Source organism: Xiphophorus couchianus, chromosome 5 (assembly GCF_001444195.1).
Source record: "Xiphophorus couchianus chromosome 5, X_couchianus-1.0, whole genome shotgun sequence".
Classification (NCBI taxonomy): Eukaryota; Metazoa; Chordata; class Actinopteri; order Cyprinodontiformes; family Poeciliidae; genus Xiphophorus; species Xiphophorus couchianus.
This window is the reverse complement of record NC_040232.1, coordinates 20744256-20770509: the sequence shown is the minus strand read 5'-3', so window position 1 is coordinate 20770509 and position 26254 is coordinate 20744256. Positions and strand designations below refer to the sequence as shown.

Genomic DNA, 26254 nt, shown 5'->3' with positions numbered 1-26254 from the left:
GTATTTTTGTGACAAGTCAAATGAATACAATTAATGTGGCTGGAAAATGTTAAAGTTTTTCACTATCTACATTGTAGGTGGAGCAGGATTTTGTCCTGATGTTTGGTAGAAGACGTGTCTGGCAAGTTTCTGGAGCAACAGATGACCACGTTCAAGAGAAAGATCATCTAACAATGCAGAAAACTTCCAACCACCAGTGACCCTGAAGAACTTCTCCTGGCAGCTGACCCTCCTGAGGATGCCACTGAAGTGGATGATGACATGAGTAAGGATGACTTTTTCCACATTATGTGGGATTCAGTTGTTGTGTGAGCTTCACTTAGTGATGCACACATACCAATTTTAATTGCATAGATTTTGCTGATGATCAATTCAACATCAAATTTCTCTTGTCACAGGTTGGGATAATGACCTCTCATCAATTTTGCTGCTGCAATACCTAATTCCCCCCTCTGCATTGGGCCAAAAGAAACCTTGGAAGATGTCTGGCTATCAACCAGAGAAGCATCTTGTGGTCTTCAAGAAGGTTTGTATTTGTTGCAAATTGTATTTGTTTTATTTGAGGTCGTTTCACTGAAGAGTTTCAGTTTTAGATCCATATCACACATAAGATAAATGCTTTTTGCCCATATGAAAACTGTCTTGTGTATTGCAGCTATGGATTATAATGGTAATGTTTTTTTTTCTCAGACAGAAATCAGCATTCAAGAACATCTTGATGCTGTCATGAGCACACAACCCTATCTCCTGGCTGTGGGACAGAGGAAGAAAGTAGATCACCAGTTCTTCATCCTTGACAAAAATGTCATTGCTTGCAGGTCAACTTCTTCTCTTGGTGCTTTTGACGAACTGTTTAAGGCACATTACGTGTTTGCCGCAACATACAACCCTGTGTTAGTTTCTTCAAGCAACAATTAAAAAGCTTTAAAAACATTACTAAAACATTAGCGAAAAAGCATCAAAGTTACATGACAATGTATCATGAATCATTTGGCAAGGAAAGATTCAGTGTAGGTCCAGGAAAGATGGTGACACTTTGTGAGTTAAAAGAGGGAGGAGCGATTGCTGCAAAGTTTGGAATTATTTCGACAACCAGTGTGGTTTCTGCCAAGTGGATAAAATACTATGGTACAGAGTACCGTCCTGACTTTATTATATGTACTGAGGTAGCATGTGAGATGCCTGTATTTTGTAAGATTCAAACAATTGTTGTAAAAGATGACAGTGTTTTGCTCTGTGGAAAATTGATGGAAACCATGTGTTCTGATGACCACTACCATGCCTTTAAGGTCAAGGTGCATCCAGATAATGTTCGAAAGATTTTGCATATAAATGATCTGTTATACTTCAAATCATTTGATGTTCAAATGAAGTACGGTACGACAGATACTGCCTTATATGTGGTTCCATATTGCCATTTTATGCAGACATAGGATAATTTTGCTAATGGTGTTCTTAAGAGACTGAAGTTAACTGTTTGTGGACTTGAGATCGGTTGCTTGGCATGCCAGGCACCCTGGAAGCCATTTTACAGTCAATGCAAAGTCCTCTACTGTTATAAGATGTACACCATGTCATGTTACTGTAACACTACTAAAAGTGTGTTAACTAAAAGTTAACAAATCCTTTAAATCTGCTTTAGTTCAATAAAGTTAAGTTAAATGCATTTCTGTGGTAACTTGATTTTATTCAATTGTACATTTTAAAAGCATTACTGAATTATGATTGTCATTTAACTCTACACAAATGTAAAAATAGCACTGCATATATATCTGTGTAGAGTTGCTTTTTCACAGCAAAAGAGTAAATTGTCAACACAGTACTGTGTCAGAGTAACACTCATAGGAGATATGAAACTACAGTGTTGATTGTCAATAACTCAGTGCAGTGTTGAAAAGCATGAGAATCAGAGTAAATTTGTCACCACTGTGGAGTAACTTATTAACTCTGATTAGAATCATATTTACTCTTATCAGAGTTATTTAAGTAGGAGTGTTAAGTTTTATTAACACTGCACAGTGTTAGTCAGTGTTAAAAATTAACTCTGAAAATGTAACACTATTGAAAGAGTTAAATTGACACCAATTCCGATAAGGACCAAATAGACTCGGAGACAGTGTTAAATTCAACTCTTTAGGTGTTGATTTAACACTGCAAATTTTACTGTGTAGGGCCTTTTCCACCAGGCTGGTTCCAGGGCTTTGCTAGAGCTTGGCAGAAACTGAATTTCTAGCCACAGAAATTCAGTGCTTAACACAGCACTGGTTTTATTTGCAATGGAGCAGAGGTAAGAACTGGTAGAGGCAAGCAGCCTTGCAAAATGTTTCAACAGTTTTATTAATCTAAACAAAGCAAAACTAAAATTAGGGAAACCATGAACTTCACTAAACATGAGTGAGCAGGAGCTTCTTAAAGAGACAAGGGCAGATTTCAATGTGTCAAATTGTGATGTCAAGTTTCTTTTAATTCATGTTTGATATGTACTTTAGTAACACTTTTGTGCAGTTATATATTGTGCAATATATTCTACAAAACAATTCATCCACCTGAAATTCCATATTTCTGTGTGATTTATGTTGATCTACTTGTTGGTATTTCTTGCTTAGCATTGTTTTCTATTTTTTTCTTAATTACATCTAATTAAGATGAATTAGACATCATTATGATCATGAGAACTACTGAATAATATATATTAGGCTATACATACACTATATTGCCAAAAATATTAGCTTACCTGTCTTGACTCACATCTGAGCTTAAGTGACATCCCATTCCTAGTCCATATGGTTCAATATGATATTGGTCCACCCTCTGCAGCTAGAACAGCTTCAACTCTTCTGGGTAGGCTGTACAAAAGGTTTAGGAGTGTTTGTGGAGATTTTTGACTATTCTTCCAGTAGCGCATTTGTGAGATCACATACTGATGTTGGATGAGAAAACCTGCTCTCAGTCTCCGCTCTAATTCATCCCAAGGGTTTTCTATCGGGTTGAAGTCAGGACTGTGTGCAGGCCAGTCAAGTTCATCTACAAAAGACTCTGTCATCCAAGTCTTTATGGACCTTGCTTTGTTATTCTGGTGGAGTCATGTTGGAAGAGGAAGGGTCCAGCTCCAAACAGTTCCCACACAGTTGGGAGCGAGGAATTGTCCAAAAAGTCTTGGTATGCTGAACCACTGAGAGTTACTTTAACTATATCTGGACCAAGCCCAGCTCCTGGAAAACCACAATCCTCCCACCACCAAACTTTACAGTTGGCACAATGCAGTCAGACAAGTACCGTTCTCCTGGCAACCACCAAACCCAGACTTGTCCATCAGATTGCCAGATGGAGAACCACGATTTGTCACTTCAGAGAACACAGCTCCACTGCTCTACAGTCTAGTGGCAGCGTGCTTTACAACACTACATCTGACACTTTGCTTTGCACTTGGTGATGTATGGCTTGGATGCAGCAGGTCACCATGGAAACCCATTACATGAAGCTCTCTGTGCACAGTTCCGGAGCTAATCTGAAGGCCACGTGAAGTTTGGAGGTCTGTAGTGACTGACTGCAGAAAGTTGGCGACCTCTTCACAGTATGCACTTCAGCATCCGCTGACCCCACTCTGTCAGTTTTTGTGACCTACCACTTTTTTCCTGAGTTGCTGTCATTCCCAAATGCTTCCATTTTCTTATAATACAGCTGACAGTTGAGTGTGGAATATTTAGGAGTGAAGACATTTTGCATCTGGATTTATTAAACAGTTGGCATTCTATCATCCTACATCATAAATTATTTTTATATGTTTATAATAACATATGTAATATTGTTTCATTTCCAAGGTAGCGCTCTTATGTCAGACAATTGAAATCAATCTTAGGGGATAATTAAAACTTTTTAAGATTTATAAAACCGCAGTTACCCTTCATAGCGGTGGCTGAACCCCAGTATTACACCAAGCATTATAGCCAATTTTAGCTGGCATTTTGCTGTGCCCGAGTAGCCAATGGGGGGTCTACTCTTTATTAAATTCCAGCAAATTATGCACACATAGAACACAGGAGAACCTCATTACATAAATGTGAGTGGTAAATGCACATCTACAAAGGAACCCTGCTGTACATTCACAGTTCAGATGCTACAGAATCCCTTTGGCATTAAAACAAAGTGCAGCACAAAGAATGTCCTTGTGTCATATGAGTGATGTGCAGGCTGGAATTTCATTGAGATAAACTGTGTGTGAGGAAAAACTACAACTCAAAAATATGTTAAAACATTCTAATCATGGTGTGATCAACTTCTGCCGACCGAGTATTTGCTCTCCAACATCGAAAGAATAGAACACCCCATTTCTGACACTTTCCTTATTTTGTGCCAGGTCTCACCTAAAAAGAGGAACAAACTCAGGATTTGTTCAAACAATCCTGAAACCGAGCAGGGTTGATTCACTCAGTGAGTTGTGATAAGTTGATTCAGGAGAAGTGTCAACTTATCTGAACAATGCGTGTATCCTGAAGACTCATATGCGCAGAGTTACCCCAGAACTCACTCTGGACTTTTACTTATCCTGCTTTCTGAAACAGGGCCATGTTGTACAAGCAATTGCATTTGGTAAGTAATATTCAACCTAGAACATCACAATTTGTGTTTAGCTTTTCAATTTTCCTTGATCCTCCAGCTCTGGTCAAAGTCCTGCTGCAGTTTAGTTTTGATCAACTGAAGAAAAAACCTTAAAAATTGTCAGTTTTGTGTAAATGGACTCATTTGTAACACAGCTGTTTATCCGTAATGAACATTCTCTGTGTTTGAATCCCTTTTGTCCGTGCAGTGTAGCATCCACCCACATCAACCCTCCATCTGAAAGGTTTATATCACAAGCCAGCCAGTCCATCTGCTCAGATCAACAAAAGGTTATGGCCTTCAAATTGGTATTTTACTGACTTTCATGGCCCTCTTTTTCAAAATAAGCACTCTGCTTTTTGCACAACTGCAGCAGATCAGAAAGCTTTCCAAGCAGCTTCTGTTGTGCTAACAGATTTGATTTCCTAGACAATGTTATTTATGAAATGGCTTTGAGAAGATGCCTGAATCAAAATGTGATAAGGGGCACAATGTGATAAACTGTGAATGTAATTGCTATTTTCCACTTAGACACTATACTGCCATGCAAAACAAATTGTGACAGATTTAATCTCACTTTTAAAAAATTATTCACCTGCTTCATTCTCTTTGCTATTGCCTCAGGTATGTTCCCTGGGGCTGTCAGTGTTATGACAGCCTGTAAAGTGAAGTAATGAGTCTTCTTGCCACATGGTCAGTCTGTTTTGCTGTGGGCTACAGGACAGATAAAGTCACTGTGACAACTACCCACAGAGGGATCAGTGTGTTATACAGTATCAATATCTGAGCCATAATTTCCCTTGAGGGCAGATTATCTTTGTTTGCTTCACAGCAATAATAACATTTAGCTTGGAGCAGTCACAGCGCAGAGCAAATATTTTAAAAATCACAGTGAGATGCTGTCAGCAGCAGTGTTGTATAAAGTAATGAAATCTCAGAGTCAAGTAAAAGTATAAGTACCTCTCCAAAATATGACTTTGGTAAAAGTCCAAGTCACTGACTGAAATGTTACTTGAGTTAAAGTCTTAAAGTATCTGAAACTTCTTGTACTTAAGTATGGAAATTACTGTAAAAATGGATGCACTCAAGTAATGTAATGAAAAGTACAAGTAAAAAGTAAAACAAGGCAAATGCAGTTTGAATGACATTTTTTATATTTTGGTAAACTTGTCAAATACACTTAAAATAATGTACACAACCAAGTGCAGGCAAAATTAAACCTGCTAATAAATTGTTCCAGTTTTAAAGAGTAGCACATGTAAATGGTTTTGAACTTGCATGCCTTTCCTATATTCGTTAAATTTAGTCTAAATTGCTATCGCTATGGCTTCTGTCCCCCCTTGAACAGAGGAGTTTAGGTAGCCTGCTACAGTCAACATTAGGCCTAAGCTAAATACACCACGTATGGAACTGAAACAATGCCAAACAAAGTTCATTTATGGTCAAGATTTCACAATAGTGCCTAGTGACCAAGCTATAGTTACTGAAACAGGAGGATTATAACCATTTCATAAGACGTTACCTCGATGTGTTTCTTCAAGTTGGACGGGGAGTTTTTGTAAGATAGAATTTCCACATCTTCGGGCAGGAATAACATAAACTGCATGCGGTACGACGAATCTTTAACACCCACGAAAGAGTATATTGTGTTTAAATAAGGCCATGGGCTCTCATCACCAGCTGGTGGTTCCCCTGGAGCCGTGTCCGACGTAGTTGCAGTCGTTGTGGTCTCCGTCTCCTCCTCCATGTGGCTGCTGCTGATTGCGAGACTTGCTTTGTGTTTAATGGGAGAAGCGAAACAGGTGTGTCCTATTGGTGGTGATGAACAAGCCCAGGCAAGCAGGCTACCGACTTTGTTCGGTAGCCTACTTGCTACTTGCTAATCAGTAGGTGGGATCAAAACACTTGCGTTTCTCTCTCTCGCTTTTTTGTAACGAGTAACTAAACCACACATTGAAAATGTATCGGAGTAAAAGTACGCAATTAAGTTCGGAAATATAGTGAAGTAAAAGTGAAAGTCATCAAAAATTTTCATACTCGAGGAAAGTATGAAGTACTCCAAAATATACTTAAGTAAAGTAGTGAAGTATTTTTACTTTGTTACTATACAACACTGGTCAGCAGCATGAACAAGACGGACCAGTCACCTCAGTTAGGGAGCTGAAAAGCAGTGGCACGTCAACCCCGACAAAACACATGAAAGTACAACATGACTGAAGTGAGTTCAAACTGACTAACTGAAGCCCAACAGACATCAGTATGCGGTCAAACTGAAGGCAAGATACAAAGCATGAAATGGGCTAATTCCACATAACTTTCTTCCCTCAGTATCTACAACTAGTTAAAGATTTGGGCCCATTTTGGGCAAGAAAACAAACTGTTCTGTTATATAAACTGACCATTTTCATAAAGTGTGCACATTTTACAATAGTGGCAGCTGAATTTTTTCCAAAGTTCTCCACGTTTTTTCTAGTATTTTCCAGTATGTTTTAATGACGTCCATCTTCATTCTGAATATCCTGGTCGTAGAGAGTACTTTACTGGTACTGATACTAAACATGGAATCAAATTTGCTTCTAAACAGTTTATTAGCGTTATTCACAAATTTTGAATGTGATGAACCCTTCAAAATATTGACTTTGTTGTCCTTAAGCCACTTTGTAACTAATTTGATAGATCGGGTCATTGTACATTTGGAACAACCATTTGAAGTCAAACTTAAGCTGACTCGCTGAGTTCCTTAAGTATTTTCACATGTTCTTTCCCCATAACCCTATCTTTAAGAGTGCCAGCAAAAAAAATCTTAGGCTGTATAAAGCTGACCAGCTGCCTGGTTTCCAATGTTATATGACAATTTGTGCTAATAGTTGTAAATAAATAAGATTGTTAAAATATTGATGAATATTAAAATTTTTAAAAAGTTGTGCCTGCCTGCCTGAGTAAGATATGGTACCATCAGAAAAAAGAACTCCACCCAGCCAACCGTCCATAGGTCAGCATAAAAAGTCGAGGACCTCAAAGCGCGAACGAAGAGGCCAGAAACACGTCTGGTGCAATCCACATGCGGTGTCTCTTTTGACGCAATAAAGATGTCTGGTGAGTGGTAATATTTGCTTTTGTGTGTTTGCGAACTGAATAATTGATCTGCAAATGTTTACAGATCAATTTGAATTTCCACCTGTGGCCTTAAGTAAGTACGATCTTTGTTACAATAATTTTATTATCATTGTTACATTAGTAGTGTTACTAGGGTCATCTATTGGTTAAAGTGAACATGTGTGTGAGACAGAGCTAACCTTTCTTTAACCCTTAAAACTAGTTCTTTGAAGATGGTCTTCTGAGAGTTTCCTTAGTCGTAAACCTGAGTTTGTTTATACTTTTTTTAAGCGCATTTAACAATCCGCCCAGTTGCAGTGGTGATGTGGTCAGATGCCGCTACAGGACGAACTGCAGAATCAGTTACAGGTAAAAAAAGATGTTCCTTTTTTATTTTATAAATATTTTTTACACCAGGGATGTTATTTCCTCTTTTTTTCTTCTTCTTTTTAGGACCTGAACGTACACGGACGCCATTTTGAACCCCTCAGCCAGTGACTCCCTATTCCATCTCATGCAAGCTCCACTCAATCTCTGGAGGGATCTTCCTAACTGGACTGTCATGAAGTGGTGGTGTGAGGTGGTGAGGCAGATGCTGAGGATCCAGGCAGATATGAGAAAATTATGATTTTAATAATGAAAAACAAATCTAAAGTCCAAAAATCCTGGCAGCACAGCTGAGTGGAAGCTAAGGCTCAACACTGGTAGCAAACAGGACAAATGAATGGACACAACAACGGAACGAGCAAACATCAGACGAGGACCCGACAAAGACACAGAGACACAGGTGACATTAAATACACAGGAGGTAATCAGGGAACGAGACACACCTGGGAATAATCAAGGGGAAGACAGGACAACACGGAGACTCAGAAACACAGAAAACTCAAAATAAACACAGAGAAAAACACAGACCATGACAGGGACTTCCTGGGACTTGATATAAATCCTTCTCAGAAGCTCCAGTTGAAGACGCTGTCCGTCCTATCTCTCGTTTCTTGCTACATTGTCTTAAAGAATCAATAAAGCTAAAGTGGAATAAAATCACTGTGTTAGTATGTCTGTTGAAACTCTAAACAATTTAGAATCAAGCCCTGAGTCAGATCAAAGATTTTCACCTTCAATACATTATTTTGAGGCTTTAGAAAATGTGGTCCGTGCACATAGCAGACCACATGTTCTGCCGCCAGAAATCCAACATCAAATTGACGCCTTATTAGACATGGCCTTATCTGATTTGGAACAACAACAAGACCTTTCCAGCCTTGCTTCACCTGCCAGAAGTGCGCCTGCGAGCCCAGAGTTGAAAGCAAGCACAAGCCAGCACCTCATCCTCTGTGACACAGATGGGTGGGGTCAGCCAAAGGGCCTCTAATAAACAGACAACAGCCCGTTCAAGGTTTAATAATGTTGAATTTATGGAAATGTTGAAACTAACTTCACCTCAAGGTCAACCAGACCTAGCTGAGTTCTATATAAAAGTTATGCACTTTTTGTCCAATCTTACAAACAGAATTAGGAATAATTCTTTTTGTACACTAGTTCAAAGAAATGACCTTTTGAAATTAGAACTTCTCACTGAAGCACAGAGCCATCATATAACATTTACAATAGATCATAATGGGGAAAATATACTACTCAAAAAAATAAAGGGAACATTTAAACAACACAATATAACTCCAAGTAAATCAAACTTCTGTGAAATCAAACTGTCCACTTAGGAAGCAACACTGATTGACAATCAATTTCACCTGCTGTTGTGCAAATGGAACTTTGTACAGAACAAAGTATTCAATGAGAATATTTCTTTCATTCAGATCTAGGATGTGTTATTTGAGTGTTCCCTTTATTTTTTTGAGCAGTGTATATTATAGGAATTTGAAACTTTCTAGACTATAGTGCAGTCTAACTCTGAAATAGCTGCCAACAGATCTGGAGTTAAGGCAATTAAATATTCCTTTCTCTTCTGTGAAAAGACCATATTTGTACTGGGTTTCTACACAGGGGGGGGAAATGTCTGAAAACAGTACATTTTCTGATCCCTCTCCTTCGACAAAATGCAAACAGATCATTCCGTCACCCCACTGGACAACAACTGATGATAGGAATCCAGGCAGATCACTAAGGAAAATAAGACATCCATCAAATGGATTACATTTTCCCATAGAAGAAGGAAACACACACTCAAAAAAAGGACATGACATGTATTGTGAATGTTCAATAAATGTTTTTATTGATCAAACATTTTTTTTGTTTCTGTCATTCTTACAAACAAAATAAAAGGGTGAGGGAGAGAAACACACATTGCTTTTTAATTAATAGGGGGAAAGTACAAATATTTATTTATTTTTATTATTTTTTTAATTCCATACAAGTCCTGAAACATCTGTAGAGGACATGCAGCGTAAGTGAAAAATGACAAACTGTCACTGGTGATACATTTCTGATATTTTTTGACAAAATTATAAACCATCTTATCATTTTTGGCCACATCATCAGAGTACTTTGACAGAATTTGCTCTAAGCTCATACCACACACACTGTGGGTCACCTATGAAGTGAAAACCATTTCAGGTGACGACCTCTTGAAGCTCATCAAGAAAATGCAGAGTGTGTGCAAAGCAGTAATCACAGCAAAAGGTTGCTACTTTGAAGAAACTAGAATATAATTTTCAGTTTCAGTAGTATTTTCAGTTGTTTTACACTTTTTTGTTTAGTGCATATTTCCACATGTGTTATTCATAGTTTTGATGCCTTCAGTGTGAATCTACAATGTCAATAGTCATGAAAATAAAGGAAACTCATTAATTAAAAGGTGTGTCCAAACTTTTGGTCTGTACTGTACGTGCTAGTTGATTAGCTTCCTACTGTCTTCTCTTTTGAGGCTTTTCTCTTTTGATGCAAACCATTTTTCAGAGCAAGTGGTTCTTCCTCTCCAAATGCAACAAGTAGAATGAGATGATCTGAGAAAATATTTAAAGCAGAAAAACAGAAATCCCGCCCCTTTATCTCTATAGGCTCATTATAACATAAACTAAAAAGTGGGATGGGCATATGCTAGAGGGGAATAGCAAGATAAGAGCAGTTAGGGGCAGGCTCCATCCGTCTGAGGAGGTCATTGGGTCAAAAGTCATGTAATTTCCAGAACTTTCCAGAAACTTCATCATGATTATGCATGTTTTATTAAGATAAGACTTTAATTTAAATGATAAAAAGGGGGCACCAATTGATGCAATTGAGAGGACATGTTACAAAGCACTAGAACTTTCCAGAAAGCTCAATAGGGGTGGGTATAACTTAAGCATGTTTTATTAAGATAAGAGTTTAATTTAAATAATAAAAGGGGCCCAATTAAATCTGGAAATTAACAATAAGGATTTAATACAACGATAATAATACACTTCAATCTGTTTTCTCCGATAAACAATGAATTGGCGTCATATTTCCATATGCAATGTGAGATAAGGGTCAAACAATACAATTAAAACAGATGTTCAATACGATAAGTCTTTTATATGTCCTTATTAAAACAGATCACCGATGCAATAATTGATTATTTATGTGGGTGGGACTTTTTAATCCATCAAACTCGATTAAAATTTGTCATAAGCTTGTATCCTTATTTTTCTGTGGTTTCACTTTTACATGACACATTAATGGACCTGGGGAGACGAGATAACAACGAGCAACAGGTAGCAAATATATTTCATTTCTCAACAATATCAGCACTAAATGTAAAAATAATGACCAAAATAAAACACAAGAAATTCTAAAGTCAGCTAAATAACATCAGTGCCTCTTCATCTATCAATCATCTCCTGAACATTTTATGATTGATTAACTGTCTTATTGTAGTTAGTAGACTATTATGGTTTGATTATTTGCTTAAGATGTTGAGTTTGGATATTTATTTTATACATTATAGTATTAGCTAAAAATCATATAAATGGCCATTAAAAGAACAAATCTTATAGATTAACAGTAAATACATAAATATTTCCTACTTTTAAAAAGTTTCTTAGGGCTTTCTGTGTATTTTATTTAGAAATGCTGATGTATTCTCTGAATACTTCGTTCAGTGGCCATTTAATGTTCACAATTATTTTATTAACATGGTTTACCAGTTTGGATAACCGGACTTCCTATCAATGAAGAAAAACATGCAAACCAAAAATGCGCCAGACACAGACCTGCAGCCCAAGGGCGGTTCTAGACAGGGGCCAACAGGGGTACTGAAGAAGTTATACTGAATAAATGTTTTTGAGAGTAGAGCGACACAGGCCGTAGTGTCCTTATTTAAATTTCTGAAATGGATACACTGCATTAGTATCCATTCTAAGAACTTTCCCATGCACCAAACATGCAGATCTCTCTAAACATTCCTGACAGCCCATTTATATTCAGTGTCCTTTTATTTATGTTCTCTTGGTTTTGTTTTGTTTTTTATGTATTTATTTCTAGATAACATTTTATCGTAGGATATATGCATATTTTGCCTAGTGTTATTTACAAACTGATGAGACAGAGGTTTCATACTATTGCTCTGGAAAATGTTGAGTGCTCAATTAACATGAGTGAGATGATATTTGATAAGATAAGATAAGAAAAGATAAGATTTATTTGTCATTGTCATCAACAGATTACAACGAGATTGAGATTTGCTCGACTCGAGTTAAGATGCAGGTTATGTGTATATACATAATATACAAAGATAAAGAAATAAATAGTACAAAATGAGAAATAAATAGACATCAGAAGATGGTTGCAGCGCCTGGAGGTGTCGCAACAGAATTTACATTTTTAACAAAGTGGTGTCAAGAGCAGAAGTTCTTATGCCTTTGAATTTAGTGCCATGATTGCCATCGGGTAAAAACTGTTTTTTAGGCGATTTGTCCTGGTTTTTATTGCTCTGTATCTCTTGCCTGATGGCAGCAGCTGGAAGAGACCATGGCCAGGGTGTGAAGAGTCATTTAAAATGTCCAAAACTTTCTTGTGGAGCCTGGAAGTGTAAATCTGTTCCATAGTGGGGAGGGGGCAGCCTATGGTTCTCTCTGCTGAGCTAACAACCCTCTGTAGCGCCTTCTTGTCCGCGGATGTGCTACTGCCGTGCCGTACCAGACACACAGACTGTACGTGAGCACACTCTCTATGGAGCAGTGATAGACGGCCTGCAGCAGGTCTGAGGGGAGACGGTTCTTCTTGAGTATTCTCAGAAAGTACAGTCTCTGCTGTGCCTTCTTCAACAGCTCTTTGGTGTTGGTGCTCCAGGTTAGCTTGTCTTCCAACTCCATGCCCAGAAACCTGAACACTGGGACCCTCTCCACACAGGTCCCACTGATGGTGAGAGGCTGGATGTCCGTTTTGTTCTTCCTGAAGTCGATCACCAGCTCCTTTGTTTTCGAGGTGTTGAGGAGAAGGTCATTGACTTTGCACCACTCTGACAGCCGCTTCACCTCATCCCTGTACTCCAGCTCCCCCTTCCCGCCTGAGATGAGACCAACAACAGTCGTGTCATCTGCAAACTTTATGATCTTGTTGCTGAGGTGGTTGGAGACACAGTCAGGAGCGTAGAGGATGTAGAGAAGTGGGCCGAGCACACAACCCTGTGTCTGACCCTCTGGGAGCGACCTGTGAGGAAGTCCAGGATCCAACTGCAGGTGGCTGATGGGAGCCCAAGGTTTGCTAGCTTGGACACCAGACGTTGGAGAAGTATAGTATTAAATGCTGAGCTGAAGTCCACGAAGAGCATTCTGACGTAGCTCCCCTGCTTCTCTAAGTGGGTCAGGGCAGCATGAAGTGCTGTGGATACAGCGTCCTCTGTGGACCTCTTTGCTTTGTAGGCAAATTGGAGAGGGTCCAGCTCAGCAGGCAGGCCAGCGAGGATGTGACTCCGCACCAGTCTCTCGAAGCACTTCATGGTGATCGGTGTGAGTGCCACTGGATGGTAGTTGTTCAGGGTGTTGATGTTGGTTCTTTTCGGCAGGGGGACAATGGTAGAGGACTTTAGGCAGGGAGGGACAGTGGCTTGAGACAGGGACTGGTTAAAAATCTTTGTGAAGATTCCAGCCAGTTGGTCTGCACAGTCTTTAGCACCCGTCCCGACACACCGTCAGGTACCGCAGCTTTCCTTGGGTTCACCTTCCTCATCACCTGCCTCACCTCACTCTCCTCTACTGTGAGAGCAGAGCTGCTGTGGACAGGCAGCTGTGATAGAGCTGTGGTAGGTGTCGCCTCAAAGCGGGCAAAGAAGATATTCATCTCCTCTGCCAGGGAAGTGGTTCCCTCCATGCATGGCTGGTTGCTGGATCTGTAGTTTGTGATGTGCTGAACACCCTGCCACACATGCCTGGTGTTGTTGCTCCTGAGCAGCTTCTCTATTCTCCCTCTGTATGATGCCTTAGCTTGGCAGATGCCTCTTCTCAGGTTGTCTCTGGCAGAACTGTAGAGTGCTTTGTCGCCAGACCTGAAAGCAGCGTTCCTGGCTTTCAAGTAGTGATGTGTCGGTCGCGAACGATCCGGCTCTAAGAGCCGGCTCTTTGAAGTGAATGATTGGAACAGGCTCCACAATGGGAGCCGTTTTAGGATCCTATTTGGGAGCTGGGTTTTCTTCTACAGTATATCGCTGTCTCTCCGCCTCCCTGTCGTTGTGCTTGTGCTCTGCAAGTGCCAGAGCCGATAGTTTTTCCCCACATCGTTTTTTTTTTGTCCTGCGGTGCCTCGCTGTCTCTCCGCCCCCTTCTCCCTCTCCTTGCGCGTTTTGCTCTTCAGCCAGTGCTAGAGCTGCGAGTTTTTTCCCTCGGTCAGTCCACTGCCCTCATGTCAAGCGTGTGCTCCACACATCTGACCAATCACACATAGTTTCAATTAATAATGTGGCAGGAAAACACTGAAAAAAAAAGTTTATCTCCACTTTTTTTGTGGAAACGGCAGGCAGTTGGCCAAGCTGTATAGCGTTGGTCGGCAGGTGTTTATGTACAGACACTCACTCAGCGGTCAAGAAGCACAGAAAGAAGGGGAGTCAGTGTGAGAACTGAATAGGTGAAAATAAATGAGTGACAGAAAACGGAGCAAGATTTGGACTCATTTTAATGCTACATCAAGCTCCAGGGCAGAGTGCAGACTGTGCAAAGTCAGCATGGCTCGACAAACAACCTGCACAGGCACATGCAGACATCACACGCATCGGTATTGCTATAGCATTGTTATGCGGCATTTTTACTCATCATAAGTGCTTAACAATGTCAATAATGAAACAAAATATTATAAAATTAGGTTTAAGCTATTAATTAATTAATAATGTCAAAAATATATATGGGGAGCCGTTTGGGAGCCGAAAGAGCCGGCTCTCCACAGTAAGAAGAGCCATTAGAGCCGCATCTTTGGGGAGGACTGATTTCAGATCAGCATGATTAAAGTCCCCAGAGACGATGTGAACTTGTTCTGGTTGTTGCTGATAGTATCGTGCAGGAGTCCCACGGCCGAGCTAGCGTTAGCATCCGGTGCTATGTAAACCACAGTGAGTAGAATGGCGTTAAACTCACGTGGGAGGTATCGGGGTCTGCATTTAATTGTGGTGAACTCCACGCCTGGAGAACAGTGGCTAACAACTACTGTGGAGTTCGTACACCAGCTGTTAGTTACATAAACGCATAGTCCACCTCCTCTTTTCTTACCGGAGCTCACTGATCGGTCCTGTCGGTGTGCTGTGTAGCCTGCTAGCTCGATCTCCGGGTCGGTATGGTTGGATTTAACCACGTCTCTGTGATCAACAGAATGCATCATTCCCGGATGAGGTTGTCAGTTGCAATCCACAGCTTCCATTCGTCCAGTTTGTTAACGAGAGACCTCACGTTGGAGAGAAAAATGCTTGGTAGCGGTGGTTTGTGTGGCTGTTTCCTGAGCCTTGCTAACACGCCGCTGCGACACCCCCTCTTTTGTTTACGATCTCTGCGCCGTCGCCCTGTTGTAGATACTGGGATTGTAATCCAGGGAGAGCCCGGTGTCCGAGCAATATCGACCGGAATGTTGTTGTGGACACGGAAAAGCTCCTGTAACAGACTTCCCCCGATTGCTTGACCAATGGCCAGTAAATTTTGTCGGTTGTAGGTGTTTTTAACCGAGCAGAGTGGAAAAGACAAACTTCGAGTCGGTGAGCACAAAGCCGCTGCGTCTACGCGCGCTGCCATCTTGGAAAAACCCAGACCCATGTGGATGTGGTGACTGCAAGAAAGAGCAGTGGTTTATCTCATAGCGGCCGCCTACACACCTGTAAGATTTAGCTACGTTACAAAGGGGCTCAGTCTCTGTAGCTGTGTACTACAAAAACAGCCACGGTCATAGTGACCACTGGACCAGAGGCTCCCTTGCATGCCCAACTCTAGCTTCTCTCCTGCAAACCAATTATCACTTACAATTATTTTAAGTATTCATAACCTGTGTTTGGCTTCCTATACTTTCTATAATGACTCTACCTAGGTTTTAATTTGTAGCAGGAAACATATTTTTCGAAGTCAGTACTAGGGATTCTGTTTACCTTGTGTGATACAAGAAAGACATGACTTACATAAAGCTGTAAAGTAACTGTGGATGACACTGAGGTTTATTGTTAAAGCTCACGAAATATAGTGGTTTTGCCTGTATGTGTAAAAATGTTCTGTCCAAAGCTAATCCATCTATAATCATAGTATTTTGCAGATAATGACAGCACATATGCTACAGTTTTTAAAGGGAAAAGCAGCTTGTTAAAATCTAGATTCTTTTATTTTTTGCTGCATACGTGTGAATTCTTGGTTAAATGATTTTATCAATAAGTATCGGTTGTTCTTGTCTGCAGAGACATCTTTTCAATAGCTCAGGGAAAAAAATAGGAAAAAATTAAAATGTTTATACTGTATCTTTTAATGCTGAAGAAAGACAGAGAACATAACAATAGTAGTTTAAACAACAAAAGGCAAGGCAAGGCAAGGCAAGTTTATTTATATAGCACTTTAAAACAGTACCACTGACCAAAGTGCTGTACAATCACAAGATTAAACAAATAAAGATCAAAACTATTCTTCTACCTCATCTATAACTGAAGAAATATCCAAATTTGAATTCTGCTGGCATTATGTTTTCATCTCAAGTGTTTGATCCATCGTGCAACTGAATGGTTTTTGATGAAGAAGATGGCTGGATCAGTGTTATAGGCTGTAACTCAACATTCGTCTCTTGATGCCCTTTTGGCTCCCACAGCGTATCAGGCAGGATGGGAGATGCCCTTTGGAGGCTCTATCTCAGGCATATTGTCAGAGGGCTCGCCCACCTTTTCTATCAATTTACAGACCTTTTGTACCCAGGCAGCTCTGCTCTCATTACTGCAGCCCTGGGTTCACGCACAATCTTTTAGATTCAATTAGCTTAGATCCGCAGCAAAATATCGAAGGGCATTTTGCTGGAGCGAAGTCTCAAGAAAACTGGAAAAGGTCACACATCTGACTTCCTCACAGATAGGGGATAGAAGGGAGAAAATATGTCACGTTCAATGGGCTAAAATGGCATTTCATTACCAGCACTACACCGCCACAATGACTAAATTTCATTTTCCTTCAGAAATTCCGCTGCCTGGAGCCACCAACTGTTTCAGTTTAATTCATAGAACAGCTGGCTTTTAATATCCCAGGTACATTACAGCTTTAGCACTTCATTAATATTCAGACCCCAGCCCCTGGCCAATTTTTACTGGACTGAAATATGCTATCATTGAAGAGCACAAACTAGGAGGTTGAACTCTCAACATTGCATTGAAATATATGGAACATACCCAGCTGGGCCGCTGAAAGCAACACCGATTTAGTGAATAAAGTGCTCCCTTTTGTCAAGAGGTTTAACATAAAAATACTGTATTATGCATGGAAGTCAGGCCTCACCCTCATTCGCGGTAAGTCTTACTGAGGATGACCTTGGTGGACGACAGGTGTTAGAGCAGGAATAAAACATCCTCTATAACCTGGTGGTGATATAAAATTGTCAATTAAATATTAAGATCTCAGGATTCACATGAATTAAATAAAGTGTGCATGACATCAGTTATAATGGCTAGTATTTTACTGCAGATAAAATAAGTATTGAGCATGAGGTACCAGGGGTGGGATCCTCAGACCAACAGTGAGGCCATATCCTGGAGTTTGATTCAAAATCTAGACTTTCATGGGATAATAATTCTACGGAAGAGGATTAGGGCCACCGAAAAAAAAAAAAATTCTAACTTTAAAGTCAGAATTCTGAGATTAAAGTCAGAATGTAATGAATACAGATTTTCAACTGAAATATTTTATTCATTATGATAGGATGTGTTCCCTTTAATTTTGTGAGCAGTGCACCTTTTTATATTAGGTAGAGCTTTCAAGCAACATTTTGTAACAAGGCCTCTTTTCCAAAATAAAACTCTTTACAAACATACAGGGGATCAAGCTCACATCACACATCCTGGGCTTGATCAAATAGCCTCAAGAAAAGTCTCAATTCAACACAGTTATAACCACAAACAAACCAATTCATTGATCAACATTACAAGCACTGTTGTACATATAACCTGTTTGTGTGAACACAAAACAGCTTAATCAGTAAGAGAATGAGCAGAATGAAACATTTCTATAATGATAGACTGACTTAACAGCCTAACAGTAGAACTGCACTGTGTCAGAGTCTTGAAAATTCTTGGAACTACCCAGAACCATTTTTTCAGGTAGTCACCATCAGGCATACCGTCATGAACCACCTGTACGTCTCCTGTGTAGCTGGAGGAATAGTCAGTGCAATAAGTGACTTGATGTACCTGGTTTTCCAGCACAGCCAGGATCCTGTTGGGACTCTTCCAGGGGGGATCAAGCTCCATGCAATCATCTGTGGGATTATGCAGTCATATTAAATTCCCTCCCTACTGCATATGGCTGCTGACAAGCAGCTAAGTCATGGTGAGATTTTTCCAAGAATGACTATACTGACATCTGTATGCAGAACTCCCAAAAGCAAGGCCATATGTCTGCAGAAAAGTAGGAGTTCAACTGGGCCCTCTAAGAAGATAAAATATCCTCAAGGACAAAGGCTCCATGTCCATGAGTGAGAAAATAATGAGGGTACTGGGTGTGGGCAAGCCTGACCTCTGCCTTCTTGGGCAATTCTGCTCTATCCTCATCTCTTCACTTCACTGCTGTGTCTGGGCTTGCTTCCATTGAACTTGATTGCTCTGGTAGAGTTAAGAAGCAACTTAAACTCTTATCTTCACCAATCAGTGAACAGAAAGAGAAACTGTGAACTTTGATTTTCTGTGCTGTTTCAGAATTGTAGTCCGCCTGTAGTTTTAGCAGGAAGTGAAGGATTTTGTTCAGTCCATGTTGGTCAATCTTCCAAATATTGAATTGACATTAACAGCCTCCTCGCTCAGTTAATTTCTTTTCTCTTCCAGTGGTGAAAAAAATTAATTGAACAAAAAATAAATAAATAAACCCTGGTGGCCGTGGTTGGTCATGCACGCTTTACTGCTAATATGAGCTGCTGTGCAATGTGCAGTGTGCATCCAAACATCCAAAGCTCTGGTAGAAGATAAGTTAGCAAAACAATGTCTCAGCAAAGAAATTATCCTTCAGGGAGAGAGAAAAGAAAGAGGAAGAATAGAAAAAAAGTCAAGATAAAGGTTTGTTTGAATGTGTCTTGGTAATGTAATGTTTATGAGGCCATATGCTGGTGAAGTGGACCCTGGAGTTTGATTCAAAATCTAGACTTTCATGGGATAATGATTCTACGGAAGAGGATCAGGGCCACCGAAGAAACATTTGTGGAGCTGCTAATAGAAAATTAGCTTGATAGCGACCTTGAGCGGTCCAGTTGTACAGCCAGACATTTATGCTAGAATGTTTGTAATTTTGTGAAACTGAGTTTTAACTTTAAATGAGTTGATTGTCATGCTGGTTTGATAATGTTTGATAACAATTAAAACTTCTCAATGTTTGACATTGTCTATCAAAATGTTTTCAAATCACACTGCATGGCTACTACATTAATATATCAATCAGTTGCTCTAAGCTGTAGTTGGTGATATGTTGTTTGCTGCTGATCATGGTCATGGCTAAAAGAAACATTATTTTTACATCAACTTCTAAGGTATGTGAAACTTTAGTTAAAATCATTTGAAGGCTCAGAATGAACCTGGTCCACTTTCTCAGGGGCGAAAGATTCACCTGGTAGAAATAAAATTTGTAGCTATTGGAGTTACGCTTAAGAGAAATTAATTTAATCGAAGAATGTCATGAACATGTGTGTATGTATTCCATCTTAAGTAGGGCTGCACTGATTGCAATTTTCTGGCCGATCCCCCAGTTTAAAAAGCCTGACCTGCTGATTTTGACTTTAGCTGATACCAATTTTTATGTCTTAAATGTCGCTAAACATAGCAAGAATGTCACTGAGTTGGTAACAGTTGGGTAAATATTTTTAACTGCAAATGTGCAGGCATGACTTGGTGGGTCTGTCAGTCAAACTTCTCACTGTAGAGCAGAAGACGACAGAGGCTGATTTTTAATCCTTTACTGACAAAGATAAGATCAGAGGATAAGATTGGCTTCACATATAACCATCGGCTGATCACAATCCCCCAAAATTAAGGAAATCAGCTCCCAGAAATTGACTGGGTGATAAATGTATCCTATGTTATAAATGCATAGGATATAAGGCAAACAGCACTATCAGAGGTCCAATAAATTTATAGTAGGTGTGCGAATGATCTAATCATCTAACTGTTGATTGCAGCATTCCACATAATTAGCAGGAATAGAGGGCACCAAAATCAAATTTTGTTAGGGCCCAATGAAGGCTTGGGCTGGCCCTGGCATCAAGTATTATGGGCAAATGTTAGTGATTGGGTAAAATTTAACTCTTCAACAGATGTTTGTCAATAGCTGAGAGCCCAGACCCTCTGGGTGAAGCAAATCGTAGAACAAGGGGCTGGCTTTTACCAGCCTAGGTGAAAGCATGAACTGATAGATGTATTATAGGCAAAAGTAACAACTCATAGTAATCCCAACAATAGAAAAATGATCAGTTACGATATTTAAGAAGTGTTGAATATGAATATGACTAGGGGCTGCACAGTGGCACAGTTGGTAGCACTGCAGCAAGAAGGTCCTGGATTCGGTTCCCGGCCCAGGGTCTTTCTGCACGGAGTTTGCATGTTCTCCCTGTCCATGCGTGGGTTCTCTCCGGGGATTCTGGCTTCCTCCCACAGGCCAGAAACATGACTGTTAGGTGAATTTGTCTCTCTAAATTCTCCCTAGGAGTAAGGGTGTGTGTGTGTGTGTGCATGCATGGTTGTTTGTCCTGTCTGTCTGTGTAGCCCTGCGACAAAGTGGCGACCTGTCCAGGGTGTACCCCGCCAGGAACGTTAGCTGGAGATAGGCACCAGCACCCTTCCCGACCCCGCTAGGGACTAGGGTGTTAGAAAATGGATGGATGAATATGACTATATTTGTTGCTTTAAGAATTGTATTTTATAACTTAGATTTAAAACATTGTGCATAGTGTCCTGTTAGGATAATACCATTTTTGGGTAAAATATTTCTTAATGATGAACAGCTGCCAAAATTCATGTTACTTTAAAGATGCAACATAATTAATTAGGACAAAAAAAAGAAAGAAAATCTTTCAGCAAGGATAGCTTGCACACTTTTTGGAAGCAACATTTGTTGTTACAGGTGTCGTATTCATTGCTGAGACTTTTCAAATATTTTAAAAATATTTTGCTTATTTGGAGAATTTCCAATATTCGTCATGTATCGAGGATAAAGTTGAAATTTATGGTGAGGAAAAAGATAATTTTTTTTCTCACCACAAGTTAAGGATAAGGAAGCAACATTTAAAGAAAGGTGTTGAAACCACTGTATTCTTTCCAAACAGGTTTGACGTACATTGAAATAGCCTTGAGTATATGAAAGAGAAGAATTTTTTTTGTTGGTCTGTCTTATTTTAAATTATGAAGATACTAGCTCGTTTACATAAGCCAGGTCTTTGCTCTAGTGCAGGGTACCCCATCTCGCTCGTTGACCTCTGACGATAGGCACCAGTTTCTCTCCCAACCCCAATGGGATAAGGCCTGGTGTAAGAAAATGGATGGATGGATCAATGTCACCAGTTGATCTGGGTTTGTCTTCTAAAGCACCAACAGCTATCAGAAGACAATAATAAATTAGGAGTAATGAACATTATCCTGTCTGGGATGTTAGTCAGACAGAGCAGGTTACTTAAACCAGAGCTTGGATGAAAGCTTGATGTTTATCTTAACTGCATGTTTTCCACATTAGTTTATTTTATAGTTAGACGGAATAAACTCAGATATTATCTTACCATTAGAGAGATTAAATCACCTAACCAAATCTTCCATAGAAAATTCTAAAACATCCATTTTAAATTCTTTGAGTACATAGTAATGTGCAGATTACAAAAATGTAACAGACATTCTTACGGGAGGAAAAATTTATGGTCAACATTTCTGCAACTACTTTTTAATCATGTTTTATTTCATTTGCCTTTGGGATTAATAAAGTATTTTTGTATTGAATTCACATGCCTTTTCTTAATATCTATTTTCCACAAAGGATTAAAAAAGGCTAAGTTTCCAAGCAGCTACTGGACAGCCTCTCTGACTCATTAATTACCACAGATTAAAAAGTTGGAAAATTTAAATCCCCACAGCTTTGGTGGACAGCTTTTACATTGCTTCACAACCTCTGAGAAATTCCTGCGTGTTGGGAAGCACCACGGTCAGTGTGGTGAGTATGAATTTGATGAACACACACACACATAGTATATCTTTCTATCCTCACAATTTTTTCATTGACTTCTATTCATTTTTTATTCACTTCTATAACCAAATCTTGACTTTTACACTAAACCAAACCATAAACCTGACTAATTTCACACCTTAGTCTTAAACCTATGTCCTAACCTAAAAACAGCACTTGTTCTTAGGACACAGGTTTGAGCACCATAATGAGCGTGAATTAGACATTTGTTACCTGTAGTATTTCCATTTATAGAGATATTGATGTCTCTCAAAAAATCCCGTCCAGTGTAATACACATACATCACGTCTGAAAAGCCCACATAAGAAATAAATAAGATGCACATATAAGATACAGCTCATGGGTTCAAAAACATTTTCCCATTGGAAGCCATGACTCATTTGAAAAATAGATTTTAGCTAAGTAATATGTGAAATGAGGGGGAAAACAAACATTAAAAAGAAAGGTGAAAGGTGTATGTCTGTAAGTGTGTATGATGAGTGTGTATGTGTGTTGAGGACATTCAAGAAAAATAATATTTGTTGCTTTTCTTGAAAATGTCATCATGAGCTAAGAGAAACTTCAATTGCTGAAAGTTAATGCAGCAGTACTTTTAAAGGTTAGGTTGTATTCAGCACAGAGCAAAACTATGTTTTCAAAAAGGTTAAACATTTGGAATATGATCAAACAAAAGTCTCAAATCTATAGGAATAGTAAATGGAAAATGAAACGCACAAAGCTTAAACTTGAAGATTTGCAGCAATAATAATAGACTTAGTAATAGATTCTTGTACTGACCTCTCAAATTGTTAATAGTTTGGGAAAGTGGGTTTAAGTTGCTGAAGTAATAAAAACAATAGTCTAGTAAACACACTAACTGGCAGGCTGAATGGTGCCAATGCCTTGAAGCAAGGATATTCCAAGTTCAAATCTTTTCAGGGCCTTTCTGCATAGAGTTTGTTGTATGTTGATGTAGAATCCAATCAGAACATCTGCTACTGCTGTTTGCTCCATTGAGCAAATATGCCGGTACTTCAAGTACCGGCATATTATGTCAATGTTGTCATTGTATGTCAACAATTCATGATGTGAAAATTGTTTTAGGTGAATATAAGTTAACAAAAAATTTGCCTGAATGTTATGCTCACTTTTACCATACCATACCAACTTTATTTATGAAGCACTTTATACACCAACAGGACCAAAGTGCTATACACAATCATAAAATACAATGCGATTATAAAATAGAAAAGACTGAAATATAAAATACATACAGACACAATAAAACAAATAAAACAAAGTGTAACCTCTCAGACTGTGCCAAAAGCCAAAGAAAAAAGATGGGTCTTAAGAAGAGACTTAAAAACAACAAGTGAAGAGGCCTGTCTTATGCCCAAAGGAAGATCATTCCATAGCTTGGGGGCTGCCACAGAAAAAGCATGGTCCCCTCTGAGCTTACACTTTGTTGTTGGTACCTTCAGAAGCAGCTGATCAGCTGACCTGAGGGAATGGGACGGTGTATAAGAATGTAACAGCTCAGACGGATAGGGAGGGGCGAGGCCATTAAGAGCTTTAAAAACAAATAAAAGGATTTTAAAATGAATCCTAAAATGTACTGGTAACCAGTGTAAGGAAGCTAAAATAGGGGAAATATGGTCAAATTTTCGTGTACCTGTTAAAAGACGTGCAGCAGCATTTTGTACCCTCTGAAGCTGGGAAATATATAAATCACTGACTCCTATGTAAAGTGCATTACAGTAGTCCAGCCGTGTGGTCACAAATGCATGGATGACTGTTTCAAAGTGCTGTCTGGAGAGAATAGGTTTTACTTTGGATAGCTGCCTTAAGTGCAGTGTAAAAAGCTGGATTTTACAACGGCTTTAATTTGTACTTCCAGCTTAAGACCAGCATCCATCTTGACCCCTAAATTTGTAATAACCGGCTTGACATACTGGGCCAAAGTGCCAAGATTGGTCAGGGAATCTAAAGTGGATCTGCCAAAAATCGCCACCTCTGTCTTATCCTCATTAAGTTTCAAGAAACTTTTTTCAGCACTATAGTTATACTCTGCCTGCAAAAAATAAATTTTGGCCTGTTAAACTAAATATGCCATCACAAAGCAAAGTGGCAAATGTGTTGTCTCTCACAAAGATTGGTCTCAACTGAAAATAATAGTTGAGACCAACAGAGTCAGTGACTCTTTTAGTGTTATAGCCACGTAAGAGGTCAGAGTTAAGAAGTCAAGAGTTACTCCATTTCAACACCTCCAGATTTGACACAGAAACACTTTGTTTCAACACTTGATTTTCACTGCTAGTATTATACATCCCAGAGTTACATATACAGAATACGACTCTATAAGAGTAGAATTTACTCTGCTTTTGCACAAACACCAAAATATGTAACATTTTGAATTTACTTTGTGCATATACTAATTTCTTTCTTTCTGTTTTGTTTTGCTCTTCTATACTGAAACAAATTTTTTCCTAATGTGCAATTCTCAGTATATAAGAAATAAGACTTTCAAATGCACATACAAGTATGCCCAGTAGGATCTAAATTAAGTCTATATTCAAGTTTGAACAATAGACAACTTCTTGTTAAAAATTATCTCTCTCTGCTCCTTTCCTACACTTTATAGGTCTGATATTGATCCAGTGATAAGTTCTGGCAAGACTTAATGCAGGAGATTGCCATGTCCAGATTTCTGAACTTAGAAGTAATCTGTTGTTGTGTTTGTGGTTAACCAAAGCTATGAAGTGATTAAATGTTGGTAATTCTGTCATAATTCAATTCAATATTTATTGCAAATTGTTCATGGTCAGTCAAGAATCTTCTTTTATTCAGTAAATTTATTGGAATCCAAAATCTGAATTTTCCACCATAATTATCTGTTTCATAGTTGCATGAGTAAATTTTAAAAATCAGTCATGCCTGAAGTAGTTTTAATGTGAAAATTCCATGAGCCGACAGGCTCTTTAAATGACTTCCTGAAATCTAGATGTAGAGGTGACCTTTGATCATAAAAAGCTGAACATCGATCTAAATAGATTAAATTGAGGAAGTTAAAGAATGGAATTAAGGGCCTTTTCTACTAGAATTTAAAAGGGTGAATGTTACCAAAACGTTAAGCTGAACCTGAATTAAGTTTCAGTCAGTTTGGTTTTCATTCAAATTCTTTGTAATTAATCAAATGAAATGTAACAAAAATAAGTCTGAACACTGGAATTAAACTAAAAGGTGGCTTTACAAAATATTCATTATGAACACTTACCTTTATAACTCTCAAAACTATTGAAATGTGTTGCTTCTCTACTGTTGACTATCGGTCAGCGGTAAACCAGAGTCATGTCATATGGAAAAGACATTACTGAGAAATCAAAGCTATTTCACAAGGTCTGACCTACCTTTGCAAGCCTGCTAGGTTAAGCAGGCTGCTGCTTTCACTTCTCTATGCAGTTTTCTTTGATGCTGATGGGGGGAAAAGCTGCTTCTAAGCTATCAACAGGGGAGAGAAAAATCCATGGTGTGTCACCTATCGGGATTTTAGACGTGCAGCAGTGAGTGAACCTCTCATCCTCAGAGAAAAGAAAAGCAGACTATTGACACACTCACAGTGCTTTTCATGATGATGAACATTGTCTAGACACATACCTAAAATAATCAGAGCTGGTGCAGCCACACTCCAGGTGGGCTGCACAGAGGAAGAAAGTGAGCAAAAATCCAAAACTCCATGTCTGTGTCAA

At 39.1% G+C, this 26254-nt stretch overlaps 2 long non-coding RNA genes across 2 annotated transcripts; one reads left to right on the top strand and one right to left on the bottom strand.

Moving 5' to 3' along the window:
• The first annotated feature begins 28 nt into the window (after positions 1-28).
• On the top strand, positions 29-1666 carry LOC114144202 (uncharacterized). Its single transcript, XR_003595437.1, has 3 exons — positions 29-265; positions 399-526; positions 691-1666. It is a non-coding gene; the product is annotated as an uncharacterized LOC114144202 (long non-coding RNA).
• Positions 1667-10978: 9312 nt separating this feature from the next.
• Positions 10979-24415, bottom strand: LOC114144042 (uncharacterized). The gene is made up of 3 exons (XR_003595386.1): positions 24051-24415; positions 13080-13085; positions 10979-10991 (listed from the first exon to the last, which is right to left on the bottom strand). It is a non-coding gene; the product is annotated as an uncharacterized LOC114144042 (long non-coding RNA).
• Positions 24416-26254: the final 1839 nt, after the last annotated feature.